Consider the following 21277-nt stretch of genomic DNA (forward strand, 5'->3'; position numbering starts at 1 on the left):
TAAGTATGCCCACACCCACTCAGCGCCTCTCACCGGGGGCAATTCCAGAGTGGTAGAGAGCCCAGCCCCTCTCAAGGAGATTGGTTCCAGAGTCCAAGCTGTGTGTCAAGGTGAGCCAGACTATATCTAGCTGAAACCCCTCCACCTCGCGCACTAGCTCAGACTCCTTCCCCTTCAGAGAGGTGACATTCCACGTCCCAAGAGCCAGCTTCTGTAGCCGAGGATTGGACCGCCAAGGTCCCTGCCTTCGGCCACCACCCAACTCACACTGCACCCGACCTCCTTGGCCACTGGTAAGGAGGACCCACATTGCCTCTTTAGTTGTTTCCAGCCGAGCCCCATGGGTGCAGAACTGGCCACCAGGTGCTCACCATCGAGCCCCAACTCCAGGCCTGGCTCCAGAGGGGGGCCCCGCTGACCCACGTCCAGGCGAGGGAAAACGTTGTCCAAGGTTTTTGTTCTTCATAGGAGGTTTGGTTGAACCGCTCTTTGTCTTATCTCTCACCTAGGACCAGTTTGCCTTGGGTGACCCTACCACGGGCATAAAAACTTTCCCTGGTTTAATGAAAATACTCGAGCTCTTAAATTAGTGTCGAAAACTGGAGCGCAGATGGAGAACAACAAAGCTACATGTCTTTCAAATTGCATGGACAGAGAGTGTAAATAAATATAAAAAAGCCCTCTTTAAAGCTCGCTCAGAATACTATTCTACATTAATAGATAGCAATAATAAAAATCCTCGGGTACTGTTTAGAACAGTGGCTAAATTAACAAATGGGAATTCAGATCAACAGTGCAAAATACCAACAGATATTAGCAGTACAGACTTTATGAACTTCTTCAATGAGAAAATTAAAAATATAAGATCCCAGATCTCAGCATCACAGTACAAACCAAATACTAGCTTAGCAGACGCTGCCGCACATTGCATTCAGCACTTTAGTAATTTTAATCTTGTAACTGAGCAGGAAGTCTTAACTTTAATTTCTAAAATGAAGCCCACTACTTGTTCCCTAGATCCATTGCCAACAAAACTAGTAAAAAGTGCCATGGATGTTTTTGCAGAGCCTATTCTAAACATTATCAATAGTTCATTATTGCATGGCACAGTACCTGATGCACTAAAAGTGTCAGTCATTAAACCTTTACTTAAAAAGTCAGACCTAGACCCACACATACTAAATAATTATAGGCCTATTTCAAATTTACCATTTTCTCTAAAGTACTAGAAAAAGTAGTCGCCAGTCAGCTTCAGTCACACCTTACACATTACAATTTATTTGAGAAATTCCAGTCTGGTTTCCGCACTGGTCATAGTACAGAAACGCACTAACACGGGTTGTAAATGACATTCTGATATCCTCTGATGAAGGAAACTCCACTGTAATTATGTTGTTGGACTTAAGTGCAGCATTTGACACCATTGACCATTCTATTTTACTGCACAGGCTAGAAAACGATGTTGGGCTTACAGGCCCGTGCTCGCTTGTTTAGTTCTTATTTATCAAATCGATTCCAATATATACAGAAATGTGCAGACAGTACTCCATCATTATACACAGAAGTTCAATATGGTGTCCCGAAGGCTTAGTACTGGGACTTTTACTGTTTTCACTTTACATGCTTCCACTGGGATCTCTCATTAGGAAACATAATGTTAATTTTCACTCGTATGCAGATGACACCCAGTTATACCTTTCATTTAAATCAAATGAAGTTTCTCCGATGTTGTCTTTAATTAGTTGTGTTAGTGAATTAAAGGAATGGATGAATGAGAACTACTTGTCTTTAAATACAGATAAAACAGAGATGTTAATTGTTGGAGGGAATGACGCTGATCACAGCAATATTTTGTCATCATTTAACTCAGTTGGAATCCCAATTAATTTTACTGAATCAGCCCGCAATCTAGGAGTTATCTTTGACTCTAGCATGTCATTTAAAGCACATATTACAAAGTTGTCCAAAACATGTTTCTTCCATCTTAAAAATGTTAGGAAATTAAGGCGCTTTCTAAATAAACAGGATTGTGAGAAATTAATTCATGCATTTATCTCTAGTAGGATTGACTACTGCAATGCGGTGTTCACTGGCTGTTCAAACTGTTCTTATACAGCCTCCAGTTAATCCAAAATGTCGCTGCAAGAATTATTACAAGAACAAGAAAATATGAACACATAACTCCAGTTCTTAAATCTTACACTGGCTCCCAGTTAAGTTTAGGGCAGATTTCAAAATCCTCCTTTTAACATATAAAGCATTAAATGGCCAAGGTCCGCTTACTTGTCTGAACTTATCATGACTTACAAACCTGAGCACATTAAGATCTCAAGATGCCGGTCTGCTTAGGATTCCAAGGATTAATAAAATAACAGTGGGAGGTCGAGCTTTTAGTTACAGGGCCCCTAAACTGTGGAATGGTCTTCCTGCTTCTATAAGAGATGCCCCCTCGGTCTCAGCCTTTAAATCCCGGCTGAAGACTCACTACTTCAGTTTAGCATATCCTGACTAGAGCTGCTGATTAACTGTACAGACTGCATCTCTGTTGTTAGTCATTAGCACTAAAACATAAGTAACATGATGTTATAATTTGAATACTAACCCTCACCTATTCTGTTTCTGTTCTCGGTACTCAAATGTGGCAATTGGTGCCACGGCCCACCTGCCAAGTTGTTTGCCTGCCTATGGTAAAGTCATCCCTGATGGAGGATCACAGGAATCATGGGAAAGAGGGTCCTTTCATCGGATTGGCTGAGCAATGTTCAGCCGTGGAATGGCCAAATGGGGAGGCAGTTTGATGGATGAGGTCTCCAGGACTCTAAAAATATCCAAATCTTATGATGTGATATCATCTACTGTTAAAACCGTGCTTCTAAAATTTTATTATTATGCTGTATTAAGGATTTGTTCTGTTCTATGTATTGTATTGTATTGACCCCCTTCTTTTGACACCCACTGCACGCCCAACCTACCTGGAAAGGGGTCTCTCTTTGAACTGCCTTTCCCAAGGTTTCTTCCATTTTCCCTACAAGGTTTTTTGGGAGTTTTTCCTTGTCTTCTCAGAGAGTCAAGGCTGGGGGGCTGTCAAGAGGCAGGGCCTGTTAAAGCCCATTGCGGCACTTCCTGTGTGATTTTGGGCTATACAAAAATAAACTGTATTGTATTGTATTGTATTGTATAAAGCCTCGGACAACAGATCTCCTAGGATCATTGGGACACGCAAACCCCTCCACCACGATAAGGTGGCGGTTCAAGGAGGAGAAGCTGTATTTAGTAGTTTTAAATTGATAAATAGTTCCTCTCTTGGTGGCTTACTATTGCAGTCAATAGGATGGGAGCGATTACAGGATATGTATCACTTTGAAGTGGTAATTAATTTACCTCTTTAAATTATTTGTACTTTGGGTAGGTACTTAATATGTGCACAATATGTATTTTTAAGGGTTTAGTTTCGCATTAGGACTACTGCTCCACTGGTAAAATTTCTAAACTACTAAGAGAGACACTTTTTTAAACGCAATCTTGAAATACAGCTTCACATAAAGCAACTGTCTAGGATAAATGACAGCACACCACAATTGTGAAAAATAACTTGAACTTCAAAAATGCTGACCTTGTCTGTTAATGATAAAAACTGATGCTATCATTTGTGCAGCTTCACACAATTTACTGAAGCATGAAGCAGAATAAAATGAAACTTTATAAAATAAAATGTACACAGAATTACAAAAGGAGAACAGAGGAAAACTGTGATAGAGAAATCGGGTTAAAAGACTGCTTCCCTAATTGCATAATTGTGTAATTGAAACACGCAATTATATTCCAGTTATTTCAGTATGAACTGTGCCTGCTGGTTTGTTGTCATCCCAATTCCAGTAATGCTAAGCATATAATTACTTCAGTAAGAAACATCTCTCCTGTGCCTTGCTCTTTGTCAATGAAAACGAATAACTCATTAGAGATTGTAATGTCATGTTTGTTTTTGTTTACGTTTTATACATAATTTTGTTGGCAGAGTAATTGTTTTTATGTTCTGTAAGGAATACATAAAAGCAATGAGCGAAAAGCAGTATAGTTCTTTTTCTTTACCTTTTCTTTACTCTTTCTTCAACTGTTTTCAACTTCAACTGTCTTATCTATTAGCACTTTTTGCACTCTAGTGGATGCACCACATAATAAAATTCTACTACATCATCTTACATCATTCAAACAAATGTCAAAACAATTATCATTAAATCTGTCAAGCAAAATAGTTGATACAGTAGCCCCGCTGTACAGTGTTCATCATGAAAGGTGAATCAGTAACATAAAGTCTGAATTATCCAAGGTTGCTAAATTTTAAAAATTAGTTTATTAAATTATACAAGATCAAAAAATAATTACCATGTGGGATTATAGTAAAATCCAGCAGCGTTTACAGAACCCGTTTGTGAAGCCATGATTCTTCTCATAAACAGTATTCCTAAATTTAAGGATAGAGCTGCCAGGTAAGAGGAAAAGAGGACGACCCAAGAGAAGGTTTATGGATGTGGTGAGAGGGGACATGCAGGTGATGGGTGTGACAGAGCAAGATGCAGAGGACAGAAAGATTTGGAAGAAGATGATGCGCTGTGGCGAACCCTAACGGAAGCAGCCAAAAGAAGAAGATTTGTATAACATTCTTCACAGAGTGCAGGCATAGATTATACTAATTACTAAATACAGAACTAGTATATACAGTATATATATATAAATGAAGATTTGCTTAAACACACAAAGAAGAAGATAAAACTGATTAAACATAAAAGGAAACCAACAAAATCTGTTAATTAATTAATTGATGGGCAGCTTGGTGGCACAGTGGTAGCACTGCTGCCTCGGAGGAGACCCGGGTTCGCTTCCCGGGTCCTCCCTGAGTGGAGTTGCATGTTCTCCCGTGTCTGCGTGGGTTTCCTCCGGGTGCTCCGGTTTCCTCCCACACTCCAAAGACATGCAGGTTAGGTGCATTGGCTATCCTAAATTGTCCCTAGTGTGTGCTTGGTGTGTGTGTGCCCTGTGGTGGGCTGGCGCCCTGCCCGGGATTTGTTCCTGCCTTGCGCCCTATGATGGCTGGGATTGGCTCCAGCCGTCCCCCGTGACCCTGTAGTTGGGATATAACGGGTTGGAAAATGACTGACTGACTCATTGATGAATTATTGTCAGTTGAGATTAAAATCATACAGGAGACAGTCAAAAATAAATTCACAGTCCAGGGGACCTTGTCAAAATGGCCACATACCCTGTCCTTGTTTTTCTATATTGAAGTTTGTGCTGACTATCCAATCAGATGAGAAAATCTTTCCAAACGAGGAGTCCAGTGCTCCTTTATCCAAGAAGACTTTTCCATACATAGGAGAGCAGCTTGACAGTAGAGTAGCGGCACCAAGTGCAACATTCGATTAATGAGAAGAAAAACAGAGTAGAAAATGGTTAGTAAAGGTTTAAAAACATTGTAATACTTATATTTCTGCACAAATGAGAAACAAGTAGAAATTTAGTATGCACAACTAATCAGCTGCTCTAGTCAGTGTATGCTAGACTAAAGTAACAACAACATTTATTTATATAGCACATTTTCATACAAAAAAAATGTAGCTCAAAGTGCTTTACAAAATGGAGAATAGAAAAATAGAAGACACAGTAAAAAATAAAAATAAGTCAACATTAATTAAAATAGAATAAGTAAGGTCCGATGGCCAGGGTGGACAGAAAAAACAAAAAAAAACAAAACAAACTCCAGACGGCTGGAGAAAAAAAATAAAATCTGTAGTAAAGTAGTAAGTCTTCAGCCTGGATTTAAAAGCTGAGGCCGAAGGGGCATCTCTTATAACAGCAGGCAAATCATTCCATAATCTTCTGCATATTAGTTCAATTTCTTATGTTCTAACTATTGTTTCCTGAATTCTTTTTTTATTTTGGCAGCCTACATATACCAGAAAACCTTTGTTTCAGGGATATATTTAGTATATTTCAAAGAACAACTAAATTATTTTTAGGAACTTTCAAAAGCTATTTTTATTTTGTGTGCACACACTACAGAGTCACTATGTCATATGTTATTTTGTTCTTTTACATGGACTTTTCTTCTAGCTTTAGAAAATATTGGAAACAGTTAAGGGTTAAGCAGATGTTTTTTAATAAGGAAGTACCTTGAAAAATAGATAAAGTAAAAGAGTAAAATAGATGATGGGTTAAAATCTATTACTGCAGCACAATAATTGTTGAAATTTGAAAATTCGAATTTATTGTTATACAGTTATAGCCTATCCTGACAGCACTGACTAAAACACTGGAACGAGTCTTAAGAAGTGTGTTAGCAGGGGACTAACACATAATAGCAATAATAATAATAATCTAATTTCTAAATAAACATTTAAACATCATGGTAGAGAAAAGAAAAATAGAACCAATAACAACCCAAAAAATGTTACCACTAAGCGGGATAAAAATATGCTCAAAGACACAACGAAAAATAAAACAGGCACAGATGGCAAGAGTGTTTGGAAAATTAGTAAGCCAAAATTTGGCTTTTCTGAGCATATAACAGTATCCAGCTATCCAACCATACATCTAGGTCACCTTAGAATATGTCCCAGAAAAGCTTATAAAGGCCACAAAACCACACATCCGCCACGTTATTACATCAAAAAGAATATGTGATCATTCCCTACAAAAACAATAGTAAACTTCCAACAAACACAAAAGAAAAACAAATGAAAAAAAAACCAGACAAAATAGTGCAAAAACACCATTATATGAATGAACCTGACACATTGCATGAATAAATTGCTGACTAGAATTTTACATTTAAACAGGCACTTTTAATGTTACCTTATACAAGATGCATTGACAACTCGAAATAGATAATTATTTCAATAAAGAGGTATACATCACTTTAATTATTTACTCGGCATGAATTAGGCCATTAGGTAGGAAATGGCAAATCATAAATCATGGTAATGTAGCAATGGTGAAAAATAAAAAAGCCAATTATCTTGTGATTACTAACTTCCAGCTATTTGACCTGAAGTCCCTGATCAGCCTAAGCCCCAACTAACAAGCATTTGGCAGGGCCTGTTATTAAAACATCAGTTTCTCTGTAGATCTTAGGGCTTTTGTCATGGTAAAGCCCCAAAGTTTAATTAGAATTTCAGCATACTGTTTCACAGGAACATCATAAAATAGTAATAATAAAAAGAATCCTTTCTGAACATGATAGCTGGCTGAAAGCCAAAAAGGTGGGGGTGAAGTGAGGAGGGGATTGGATTGGATTGGGATATTTGCAACTAGAAAATTCATTTTTCAGTGGGACTGCTGAGGGGCAAGGTTTTGCATTAAGTGAAGAACTGTATATTTAAAATTAATTAATTGTAGATAAATGTGATTATTATACACTTATCACGAACCAGAATGAGACGTTCATGTTTCATTTGTTCTTGCGAAGAGACAGCAAGTGAGCAAAGCAAATAACAAGCTAAGCAAACTCTGCCTTTACATATTTCTAGCTTTGTGGGATAATATTAAATAACTGTTATAATGAAACATTAGAGTGGGAAAAATAATGCATTCATTATTCCATTGAAATGAGTTCCTTCTTAAAAACACAAACTCATTAGTTTGAATCCCAGACTATGAATCATAGTCATTGAGGCTCTTATCAACCATTGTAATATTAGTAAAACTCTCACAGCTGCCAGTAATTTCAATGTGACCTTTCAGCCCATTCATTCTTGCAATACCCACCGCAAAATAACCTGGGATACTTCAATCATATTGGTTGACAGCAATAGCATAGAATACAACCATGGGGATTTTCCAGAACTGTTCATCTACTGGCAAGTGGTTTTGCTCCAGTTTTGGAAGAGATGTATGCTGCTGCATGTTGCTTTTTAATAAAATGCTTCTTCTAAACCGGTCCCTTGTGTCTGCCCCTTATTCTTTTATTTATAATTTAATTTCTATTTTATTTACGCTGTATTTTGATACTATCAAAGACAATATTTCTGTAGATAAAAAGGCATCACCGTATTCAACTGTACAACTGCTTACAAGTATAGAAGAATATACTAAAGAGTAAATAATAAGTCAATTATCTTTTTGTCACTGTACAATGACATGGCCCTGCTCTAACTGCATACAATTCTAATACACCCATGACCACCTGTTCAGCATTTTACATTTACAGATTTGGCTTACACTTTTTGTCCAAGTAGACTTGCAACATTTGAGATACAATCAATTACATTTCTTTTGTTTTTCAAATTCGAACACAGGCAGATGAAGTGACTTATTCGTGGTCACTCAGTGTCAGTACCAGCGTCGGATCCCATAACCTCAGGGTTTGAAATTTAAAGCCTTAACCACTATGCCACACCACCTGCCCAGTCGTCCTGACCAGGGCCCAATAGTAACTGGTAGGCTATGGCCTCCTCAACCCCTAATTTGACATGCTGGTTGCAAAATGGATGAATGCATGGATAGAATACAAACATATTCACAGACCATTGATGGACTGGACATCCATTGAAGTTCCTACCAATGCTGCCAAAATATGCCTTGCCTCATTGCAACTCTGAATTTGGATTATGTGAGTTTAGGACATGAGTATATGGACATTTGAAACAAAGACAGAGACTTGCACATGGAACTGCAGCAACAGATGATGGAGACTGAACAGAAAATGATTGCTATCTAGACCAAGCATTACATTATCTGCTTTTTTAAGGCAAGAATATTTGAGGAGAAAATCTTACTCAAGATTGTTACCATTTTCTTATATTTTACCTCATTATAAGCAAAACTGATCATTAGCAAAGATGATAATGAACACTATGTAGAAGTATGACTTCATGGAGTGGCACTGGACAAAGGAGGTATTCCTGTATTCATTATACAGTATGTGCAATACTAGATAACTGACATTTTAGAGCTTTGTCCTCTCTGGTCAAGTCACTGTGACATTAGGTTGGGAGGTTGTAAACAATTCAGGTGCAAATTGCCTGTAACTCAGTAAATATCAAATCTTTTCTTTGTTGGTCCCATATTGTTTATTTTTATGAAAGTTATGCTGAATAATTACTGGAAGTTATATGCAAGGAGGGGCTACTTAATTGAATCCTGTGTTGATAGCTTAAAACAATAAAATGATCTATTGTTATCTTATCTCTAGATTTTTACAATAGTAATACTCCCAAAATAGACAAATAAGTTAAAAAACAATTAAGTCTCTGCGTGAATATCTGAAGCTACTGTAAACCAGAAGATACGGTAATTTGGGTGACACCATATGCTGTGCTGTTCAGCAATTTTCTCCGTTCTGCTTCATAGTATATACTGCATTGTTGAAATCTTCTACAGATGTGTTTTATGTCTGTATGTTAACTCATATTATTACTGGCAAAAGTGCAATTGCTTCTTGAAGTTTAAAAGCAATGTGTCCTTCAGTATAATAAAAAAAATGCAAATTTCTATCTCTACTTTCTTCAGCCTTTCTTCAGCATTTGCTGTAACACTGGTATTTGTATCCTCTCTATCCATAATTTATAACCATATCCTTCTAAGCCATGGACCACTAGAGTATGAAATTGTAGGAGCAACTTGTATTGAAGATCAAACATTAAAAACGGTCAGAAGTGTTGAAAAGTGTTCTGACACCACAAAGGTGATGGAATTTTTTTTTAAATAGAGGACCAGAAGAAGAGACGTGAATCAGAAAACATGAACCAGATAAACAAGCAAAAATCTGTTATGAGGAAGACAATTAAACGCAACTGACAAAAACAAACTCATAGTCAAAAATTAGGGATTCATCGGTCTTAGCATGAGTCACTAGCAGTATTAGCTGGCATTCCATCATGCAAATAGGTAGTTTAGTACCAGCTGCATGGGAGCTGATAAAAATGACAAGTTTGCCAACACGCTAAAATAATTCCAATTAGTATGGAAGCAGCAAGCGGTCCTTCTATTGATAGTGAGCAACCTAAAAGAGCCATGTGAAGTGGGAGAAGGCATTGGCACTTGGCACAGGTAAGCACTGGTGCGGTGTTAGAAGAATAATATTCATAATGGCAACAAATTACATCTTTTGGACTTATATAGTAACATGATTATCATAAGATCAAAATGAACACTTTGGGATATTAGTGTTTTAGTGCACCATTCCTATTGTAACTATGCAAACAACAAGGGTGAGCAGTACTTGGGCTATGTCGAGTACATGGTTGCTATGATCTCTGTAACCCACCAGATATCAGTTTCTGTGAAGCTTCGAAGTTTAGAATCTTTTTCCATTACAGTCTCTACCCTGTAGAAGAGAAACTAAGCAGTTCCAAAATATGTATTGAAAATGTGTGGACAATACAACTACAAAAGTGACAGTACAAACAATAGATTGAATTCAACACTGCATTATACGTTACAACATCAGATGACAATTACAAGAAACACTTAAGAAGTTGTCAACAGGTGTGAGTCTGAAGCGTTGATATGGCCTGTGGGTAAAAACTGTACCTGAATCTTGATGTGAGATCGAATGGTCCTGTATCATTTGCTAGGATGGAGAAAAGAGAAATGTGGCTGAGGTCTTTCATATTACTGTGTGTCTTTGTAAAGAAGTATGTATTATATACAGGTGCTGGTCATAAAATTAGAATATGATGACAAAGTTGATTTATTTCAGTGATTCCAGTCAAAAAGTGAAACTTGTATATTAGATTCATTCATTACACAAAGACTGATGTATTTCAAATGTTTATTTCTTTTAATTTTGATGATTATAACTGACAACTAATGAAAGTCCCAAATTCAGTATCTCAGAAAATTAGAATATCAATTAAGACCAATGCAAAAAAAGGATTTTCAGAAATGTTGGCCAACTGAAAGGTATGAACATGAAAAGTATGAGCATGTACAGCACTCAATATTTAGTTGGGGCTCCTTTGGCCTGGATTACTGCAGCAATGCGGCGTGGCATGGAGTCGATCAGTCTGTGGCACTGCTCAGGTGTTATGAGAGCCCATGTTGCTCTGATAATGGCTTTCAGCTCTTCTGAATTGTTGGGTCTGGCATATTGCATATTCCTCTTCACAATACCCCATAGATTTTCTATGGGGTTAAGGTCAGGCGAGTTTGCTGGCCAATCAAGAACAGGAATACCATGGCCCTTAAACCAGGTACTGGTAGCTTTGGCACTTTGTGCAGGTGCCAGGTCCTGTTGGAAAATGAAATCTGCATCTCCATAAAGTTCGTCAGCAGCAGGAAGCATGAAGTGCTCTAAAACTTCCTGGTAGACGGCTGCATTGACCTTGGACCTCAGAAAACACAATGGACCAACACCAGCAGATGAGATGGCACCCCAAACCACCACTGACTGTGGAAACTTTACACTGGACCTCAAGCAACGTGGATTCTGTGCCTCTGCTCTCTTCCTCCAGACTCTGGGACCTTGATTTCCAAAGGAAATGCAAAATTTACTTTCATCAGAGAACATAACTTTGGACCACTCAGCAGCAGTCCAGGCGAGGCGCTTCTGATGCTGTCTCTTGTTCAAGAGTTGCTTGACACAAGGAATGCGACAGCTGAAACCCATGTCTTGCATACGTCTGTGTGTGGTGGTTCTTGAAGCACTGACTCCAGCTGCAGTCCCCTCTTTGTGAATCTCCCCCACAGTTTTGAATGGGTTTTGTTTCACAATCCTCTCCAGGGTGCGGTTATCCCTATTGCTTGTACACTTTTTTCTACCACATCTTGTCCTTCCCTTCGCTTTTTTATTAATGTGCTTGGACACAGAGCTCTGTGAACAGCCAGCCTCTTTAGCAATGACCTTTTGTGTCTTGCCCTCCTTGTGCAAGGTGTCAATGGTCTTCTTTTGGACAACTGTCAAGTCAGCAGTCTTCCCCATGATTGTGTAGCCTACAGAACTAGACTGAGAGAACATTTAAAGGCTTTTGCAGGTGTTTTGAGTTAATTAGCTGATTAGAGTGTGGCACTAGGTGTCTTCAATATTGAACCTTTTCACAATATTCTAATTTTCCAAGATGCTGAATTTGGGTCTTTCATTAGTTATAACCATCAAAATTAAAAGAAATAAACATTTGAAATACATCAGTCTGTGTGTAATGAATGAATCTAATATACAAGTTTCACTTTTTGAATGGAATTACTGAAATAAATCAACTTTGTCATGATATTCTAATTTTCTGACCGGCACCTGTATGTACTGAACAGAACCGTGTGCCAATAATTTTCTATGCTTACTTCACCATCATCTGTAGAACTTTATGATCCAGAGGCAAATAGGTACCTTACAAGGATGTAATGCAGCTAATGAATCAAGCTCCACCATGTACCTGTAGACTTTTGTAACATATGCTGAGCGATTTCCAGATGTCAAAGGATTTAAAGGCATTGATAAAGTTTTATTGTCTTCTTCTTCTGGCTGCTCCTGTTAGGTGTTGTCACATCGGATCATCTTCTTCCATATCTTTCTGTCCTCTTTGTCTTGTTCTGTTACTCCCATCACCTGCATGTCCTTTCTCACCACATCCATAAACCTTCTCTTAGGCCTTCCTCTTTTCCTCTTGCCTGGCAGCTCTATCTTTAACATCCTTTTCCCAATATACTTAGCATCTCTCCTCTGCACATGTCCAAACAAAAGCAATCTCGCCTCTCTGACTTTCTCTCCCAACCACCCAACCTGAGCTGACACTCTGATATACTCATTTGTTTTCCTGTCCATCCTCGTCACACCTAACGCAAATTTCTTCACAAAAGCCAAAATTAGTTTTACCCACTTTGGATGATCAGTGATAGTGACAACAACATCTGCTGTTGATTCTCTCCACAGCATCTACTGCTGAAAATGGAAGTGTGGCCTACTTGTGTCCTGAAAGCTATGAAAAGCTTCTTAGTTTCACTGACATTAACTGAGTGATTGTTGCCCTGCTAACCATTATATCAGCAGGCAAACATTTCTTCTCTGTAAGCTGTCTTATCATTTGTGACAATAATGCCATCAGCAAGTGGAATGATGGAGCTGGATACCGTAGTTGAACAAGGAGCAGGGAACTCAGCACATTGCTCATCATACTATTCCTCTAACCTTGAAGCTGGAGTGTTGTAGCAGTATAGTCTCACCTGACAACTAGGAAAACTGAGAGTTAAAAACATACTGTATGTGTCACATTGTAAAATGTTCTTACAAAACATTCTTTATTAAAAAATATATTTCATTTTTTTGGTAATAAAAAGAAAACTGAAAGATCTGTCACAACTCTATTAAAAAATTAGATTTTAGTTTTACATTTTTTTTAAATTTAGCACGTAATTTTATCTTAACTAACTTATACAAATTTAATTATGTACTGCTGAATCTTCAGCAGCCAAAATATATGCCTGTAGCAAAAGACTCAAGGCAAAAATCAATGATGCATATTAAACTTACATGCCTTAATACCAAGTTAATTTAGTGTTTCTAGCTAATCTAACATATACAGTATAGTTAGTATTTTTGATAAAATCAGGATATGAACAAACCATGGGAATGCACAGAGAACCTGTAAACTTCAGTCACACGGTGACTTGGCCAGGAATCTAACACAAGGCCCTGGAGCTGTGTGGCTCACGTGTGGGCCACTGTGCTTCTGCCGCTCACACAACAACCAGTCATTATAATTAATTCTAATAGGAGGGTTGTGAAATCCTTGTGAAACCCAAGCAAGTGCTGCCACCTGGTGTTCAAAAGTGAGCCAAAAATAGAAGCTCCACTGTCCGCCTGTGACCTGCTGCCTTAAAATGACGTATAATGTAGAATAAGCAAAGCTTTACAGACTGTTAGGTTATGGTACTTTCAACATGATTCTGTAAAAAATGATATGCTCGAAAGAAACATAGAGTATTGCACAGATTAATAACAGTCATAATGCTGAAGTATGCAAGTCAATAAAAGCATGTAGCAATTATTTTATAATAATTTGACTTTCAGGAGCAGATCAATCAATGATAGATTCAGCCTGTAGCCACCACCTCACTAGGTATCCTAATAGATTGAGGGAATTGAATTCAGGAAGTGAATTACATTTCTGAGCATACCTTTTTCATATTTATGAAATTAAAAATGTATGGATCTTTTCTACCTTTTTTAGCTATGCAATGTGATTTCTCCCCATAAATTTAAATAAATATTAATGTTGGCTTTAAAAATAAAATCCCTTTTACCCACTGAGGTAGCCCTTACACTAATTCAAAAATCCACTCATCCATCCATACATCCAAGTATTTTCAAATCCACAGTGTGTTTCTATTTTGAGCAAGCCAAATACAGTAATGTGGTTACATTTATTTTCATGGGATTTTGGAGCTGTGTAATATCAGCAGATCTGTGGATGTCTATCTTCTCCTGAAAAAGAATATTGTTTATGCTGTATTTTAATATGCTCAGTGCCTGCTTATCAATTTCTGTGGCTAACTCTATAAAGCAGTTATTTTGCTCCATAGATTTTGTAAGGCTACTGAAGAAAGCCAAAGTGTACTTATTAATTCGTTTAAGCGTAAAATGCAGCAACAAGATCAAACTCAAATGGTTGTGTAAAATTCAATTTAAGAACAGAATGAGAATCTATAAAGTAATTAAGTAGGCCTTGCGTGTGTGAAAGGGGTTAAAATGACAAAATTGTGTATTGCGACTCTCTATAAGATACCATCAATGTGCAAAATAATCTGTGAGAGTCAGAGGCATCTGTGCTAAACATAAAAACCTTACTCTGGTACTGTGGAATATACAATTAGATGTATGGAATACTACCATTTTACAAAATAAATAATTTAAATATTCTCATCCCATCATACGCAGATACCCAAACTGCAAACGAAAGCCACTCCACCTCATACTTCTGACAAGCATCATGAAGAAAAACCATTTTCAAGACACATGTGCACTTCTGTGTTGGGAAACCCATTTTCATCAGAGGTGGGTAGAGTAGCCATTACTTCAAAATAATATTACTCAAGTAGAAGTAAAAAGTACTTGGTGAAAAGACTACTCAAGTACTGAGTAACTGTTTGATCATAACATATTATTTATTTTTTAGAAATGTTGTAATAAGACAGAAAAAAATATAAAATAATGTGCAAATTCTGCTATTTCCAAATAATAAAAAATGAGTAAAAACAAATAACATCTTTACAAAATAAAGATGCACAAATAACACAAAGTTCCAAATCTCAGTTTTACACAACAAAGCTTTTGAAGCCAATACCTACAGTAGGTAACATGTATGTATGAACAGTGCAAACTACTTACAGTGACAAGATATACTGTACACCAGGGGTGCCCAATATGTCGATTGCGATCGACCGGTAGATCGGAAAGGTAGTGCAGGTAAATCTTTGTTAAAAAATTTTTTTTTTAAATGTTAGTCTATCATATATCCTTCCTATGGCATTTGGCACTTGATTGACATACAGGGCGGCCAGTCTGAGATCTCTTTTCTTCTAACAAACTGGTCACCCCGCATGCACGATCAAACTCGCGAGCTACTGCAAAACTCCAGCTATCTAAGTAATCTAGTTACCCTTCCAATTTACAAACCGGATTCCAAAAAAGTTGGGACACTAAACAAATTGTGAATAAAAACTGAATGCAATGATGTGGAGGTGGCAAATGTCAATATTTTATTTGTAATAGAACGTAGATGACAGATCAAACGTTTAATCCGAGTAAATGTATCATTTTAAAGGAAAAATACGTTGATTCAAAATTTCAACAAATCCCAAAAAAGTTGGGACAAGTAGTAATAAGAGGCTGGAAAAAGTAAATTTGAGCATGACGAAGAGCTGGAAGACCAATTAACACTAATTAGGTCAATTGGCAACATGATTGGGTATAAAAAGAGCTTCTCAGAGTGGCAGTGTCTCTCAGAAGCCAAGATGGGTAGAGGATCACCAATTCCCACAATGCTGCGCAGAAAGATAGTGGAGCAATATCAGAAAGGTGTTACCCAGCGAAAAATTGCAAAGACTTTCTATCTATCATCATCAACCGTGCATAACATCATCCGAAGATTCAGAGAATCTGGAACAATCTCTGTGTGTAAGGGTCAAGGCCGTAAAACCATACTGGATGCCCGTGATCTCCAGGCCCTTAAACGACACTGCACCACAAACAGGAATGCTACTGTAAAGGAAATCACAGAATGGGCTCAGGAATACTTCCAGAAACCATTGTCAGTGAACACAATCCACCCTGCCATCCGCTGTTGCCAGCTGAAACTCTACAGTGCAAAGAAGAAGCCATTTCTAAGAGAGATCCACAAGCTCAGGCGTTGTCACTGGGTCAGGGATCATTTAAAATGGAGTGTGGCAAAATGGAAGACTGTTCTGTGGTCAGACGAGTCACGATTCGAAGTTCTTTTTGGAAATCTGGGACGCCATGTCATGCGGACCAAAGAGGACAGGGACAACCCAAGTTGTTATCAACGCTCAGTTCAGAAGCCTGCATCTCTGATGGTGTGGGGTTGCATGAGTGCGTGTGGCATGGGCAGCTTGCATGTCTGGAAAGGCACCATCAATGCAGAAAAATATATTCAGGTTCTAGAACAACATATGCTCCCATCCAGACGTCATCTCTTTCAGGGAAGACCCTGCATTTTTCAACAAGATAATGCCAGACCACATTCTGCATCAATCACAACATCATGGCTGCGTAGGAGAAGGATCCGGGTACTGAAATGGCCAGTCTGTAGTCCAGATCTTTCACCTATAGAGAACATTTGGCGCATCATAAAGAGGAAGGTGCGACAAAGAAGGCCCAAGACGATTGAACAGTTAGAGGCCTGTATTAGATAAGAATGGGTGAGCATTCCTATTTCTAAACTTGAGAAACTGGTCTCCTCGGTCCCCAGACGTCTGTTGAGTGTTGTAAAAAGAAGGGGAGATGCCACAGTGGTGAAAATGGCCTTGTCCCAACTTTTTTGGGATTTGTTGACACCATGAAATTCTGAATCAACATATTTTTCCCTTAAAATTATACATTTTCTCAGTTTAAACTTTTGTTCCGTGATTTATGTTCTATTCTGAATAAAATATTAGAAGTTGGCACCTCCACATCATTGCATTCAGTTTTTATTCAAGATTTGTATAGTGTCCCAACTTGTTTGGAATCCGGTTTGTATATCGACTTAAGAAGGGATTTAAAAAAAAATTGTTGATTATGGGCTGGATGTGGAATTGGAAGAGGATTTTTTTCTCTCACAGTGTCACAATTGAAGTGCGTTTGTCTGATCTGTCAATCTATCATTGCTATTCCAAAGAAGGAAAATGTGGAAAGGCACTTTCAAACTGTTCATAAAAACTACGAAACTGACTTCCGAAAAGCAATCTGAGAAAGAGAAAGGAGAGGCAACTAAAATCGCAGTTAATCGGACAGCCATAATTTTTCACTAGGCTGAATTCATAAGCAAAGGCAGACAGACCGAAGCATCGTTCCAGGTGAGTCACTCGATCATTAAGCATAAGAAGTCCTTCCAAGATGGAGAGATGATAAAAGAGGCCTTCGTTGAGGCAGATGGCTAGGGGGAAATTCCTGCTGAGATTTCAGGACCTCTGGCTGGAAAAAAAGGAGTTTCTCCTTGTCATTAAACATGCAGAATCCAAGCAACTTAAAAACGATCAATGGCTGCTAGACTTGGCATTTTTTACCGATCTGACCAACATGTTGAATGAGCTTAATTTACAGCTGCAAGGAAAAGAGAAAACCATGGTCAATATGATTAGCTCAGTTAATGCTTCCAAATGAAAAATGCAACATCTGTCCTCAAAGCTGCAGTGCCTTGATTTGGGGAACATCCAAAACCTCGAGTCAGAGCTAGAGACGAAATGGAAGGCGTGTGGGCAACTTGACAGCATACGCTACACAGAGGAGATTGAAAATTGTCTCTCAGACTTTGACAGACAGTTTCAAGACTCAGCTTTACTTGAGCCAATCGCTACATTTAAGTGCTATCCATTTAGGGATGATGTTGAGGGTGACATTTAGCTGAAGTCTGGGGCTCTTGGGCAGTTTTGGAACTTACTCATAGAGGAAAAGTACCCAAACATTAGGTAATGTGCTACCTCTTTGACTGCATTATTCAGCTCTACTTATTTATGCGAGTCAGCCATTTCCCACATGAAGATTATTAAATTCAAATACTGTAGTGACCATAAATGTATTGAATTGTTATTGTGCCATAAGGGTTATTCAGTTATACAAGGTACAACAACATATATTTTACGTAAAAAGTATACTCAGTATATATGTAGGTAGATCATTTTGACCTGGTCATTTTAAAAGTAGCTCGCAAGCCGAAAACAGTGTAGGCACCCCTGCTGTACACTGACAGTATAATAATGCATATTCACTTCCCCTCTAAATAGCACAGCTGATTGAAAATAACATTAGAACAAGGCAGCTTGTGCACGTACAAGAAGTCTCACTTTACCTGGACTGTCTGTGTCTGTGCATGTTTGGTTAAAACGTGCTTGTTCTTCACTCAGTGACGTGATAGTTAAGCTTCAGCAGGAGTTTGCTCTCATTTTTCATAAACAGTATTCTTTTTTTCCCTGTCCGCTGTCTGTGAGGAATTTGTGCCGCTAGGAGGCGATAGTTTATGTGTGGTCATGTGACTGCATGGCTACGTCTGATTTGTGAAACGGAGCCATGAAATTATTGTTGCTATGTTTGATTGGTGAAACAGTCATGCAGTAGATCCACCGGTGGATTCTCTCTGGCAAAAATATAGCGTACTGTATCTAATGGAAAAAAAGTAACAATTCGAGTGTTGCCCAATGTAGCAGAGTAAGAGTAGCGTTTCTTCTTCACAAATGTACTCAAGTAAAAGTAAAAAGTATGGTGCAGTAAAACTACTCTTAGAAGTACAATTTTTTTAAAGTTACCCAAGTAAATGTAACGGAGTAAATGTAACTCATTACTACCCACGTCTGATTTTCATAGCAGTGCTGATGCTCAATTCCACAGCAAAGAAGCTTTCAGTTGCAATTTCATCATATGAGGCCTCCTCATTGTTCTATTTAAAATTTAAAAAAATAAATCCAAAATTTCCAAGTGATAACTTGTTTTCTCTTCTTAATTTTGGAGCAGAGTTATGTTAACCAAAACATCATTAATGAAAACCTGCCAAAGCCCAATGCAGCAGATCTAGTGATTTAAGAGCACAGGCATCATTTTGAGGATAAAGCGAAATTAAAAAAAAAAAAATAAGAAATGCCCTACCAATGACTAACTACTAAGTTTGTATTTTAGTCCATTCCCTTGCAAACTAAAAATACACTCAGTGGTTTAAAACACCATAACACCTTTCTTAAAGTTACTGTCAGTTACCCCCTACAATTTTGGTTTTGAGGTTTTCGGAGGTTTGAAGAGTTACTTTGGGGTTTTTCGTCTACCATACTCTTTGTCCTTCTCCTTTGCTGCTTGTGATCAAGTAATGGTTGTTTAGTGACTCTTCTCTGTTTGGAGGGTGAATTATACTAAAACATATTGCAGGTAATTGGTTTATTTTGGAATTACCCATTCTTCAACTCAGTGGCATTAAAGGGCAAAGCATCACATGGTCAAAGTTTATTGTATAGCATTGACAGTATTTAAATAACACTATTTTAAAATATAATATTCACATGAATATCATGTGCATACCCAGGCCTTTTCTAATTGTCAACGGGCTTCTGAACCATATAGTGATAAAGTGAGAGAGAGTGGTCGTGAGTGTGACATCAAAACAGTCATTTTCTCCCATATAAGTGGTCTGGTTGTGCTAGATAAGAAAATAAGACTCTGCTAAGTCCCATATCTGTCAGGTGTACTAAATAATGCTGTGTTTTTGTTTTTTAATTTATTGATTATTGTTACCAATCTTTTTATGAGACCATTTTAAAGGTAATTTTTAAATTTTTTATTATGCAGGGACAGAATCATTTATGTTTTTTGGTTTTTATGGGTGCTGACATTTTGTATGTCTGGTTGTAAAAATGCTACGTGGCTGCTAAGCACCAAATATATGTACCACATGGCCATGAAATCACAGAATCTGTTTGTTCTATTTCCAAATCCTCCTCTATAGCAGGTCATAAATTCCTCTTCATTTTCCATGGCAAACTTAAAAATCTAATTACATTGATCCTAGTTCATCATCATCTTCTCTTCCTCGTTGTCTTACTCTTCCTTTCCACCATATTTAACAGTTTTTCCATAACTTCATTTTCATCCATCAACGACCTACTCTGTAAATGAGGTCTGCCACTTGTACACTGGATTCCATCCACACCACACTCATCAAGTTATGTCACAGTCCCAACTCTCACAAGATTAACAAATTCATCACTCTATACTCCATGTCACCTTATTTGAAAATGAAAATAAAAAGTCTGCTACTGTTCCTGCCAATCTCAACAATTTCTGTACACTTTGTTATTTATATTTTCCTCTCAAAGTTCTCAATGATGCTTTCACATTGCAGATCAACAATCACTAATAACTTGGCAGAAACATTTCAGTTAACAGCACATTTGTGAAACTGCTCTGCTAATACTAACTATTTACAAAGCTCAAGATCAAATTTTATTGTCATTTGTACACAGCCTGATAAAAGTCTTATTTGCATGTCTTCAGTGGAATAATAGTAATACAGAATCAACAGTCAGTCATTATCCAACCCGCTATATCCTAACACAGGAAATAATTAATTTAAAGGCAGTGAATACCTCATAGGGGTGGCACAGTGACACAGTGGTAGCGCTGCTGCCTTGCAGTAAGGAGACCTGGGTTTGCTTCCCGGGTCCTCCATGTGTGGAGTTTGCATGTTCTCCCTGTTCTGCGTGGGTTTCCTCCCACAGTCCAAAGATGTGCAGGTTAGGTGCATTGGTGATCCTAAAGTGTGCCTAGTATGTGGGTGTGTGTGTGTGCGTGTGTGTGTGTGTGTGTGTGTTTGCCCTTTGGTGGGCTGGCGCCCTGCCTGGGATTTGTTCCTGCCTTGCGCCCTGTGTTGGCTGGGATTGGCTCCAGCAGACCCCCGTGACCCTGTGTTAGGATATAGCGGGTTGGACAATGACTGACTGACTGAAAAACTCATATGTTAAAAGCAACTTTAGAAGATACTGTATATAAGAAATGCAGTTGTCGGTAGGGGCAGCTATTGAGTAGCTTTATGATCTGTGAATAAAAACTGTCCATGAATCTCATGAGAGATAAGTTTTGTTTGCTGGAATG

The sequence above is a fragment of the Polypterus senegalus genome, chromosome 2 (assembly GCF_016835505.1).
Source record: "Polypterus senegalus isolate Bchr_013 chromosome 2, ASM1683550v1, whole genome shotgun sequence".
Lineage (NCBI taxonomy): Eukaryota > Metazoa > Chordata > Cladistia > Polypteriformes > Polypteridae > Polypterus > Polypterus senegalus.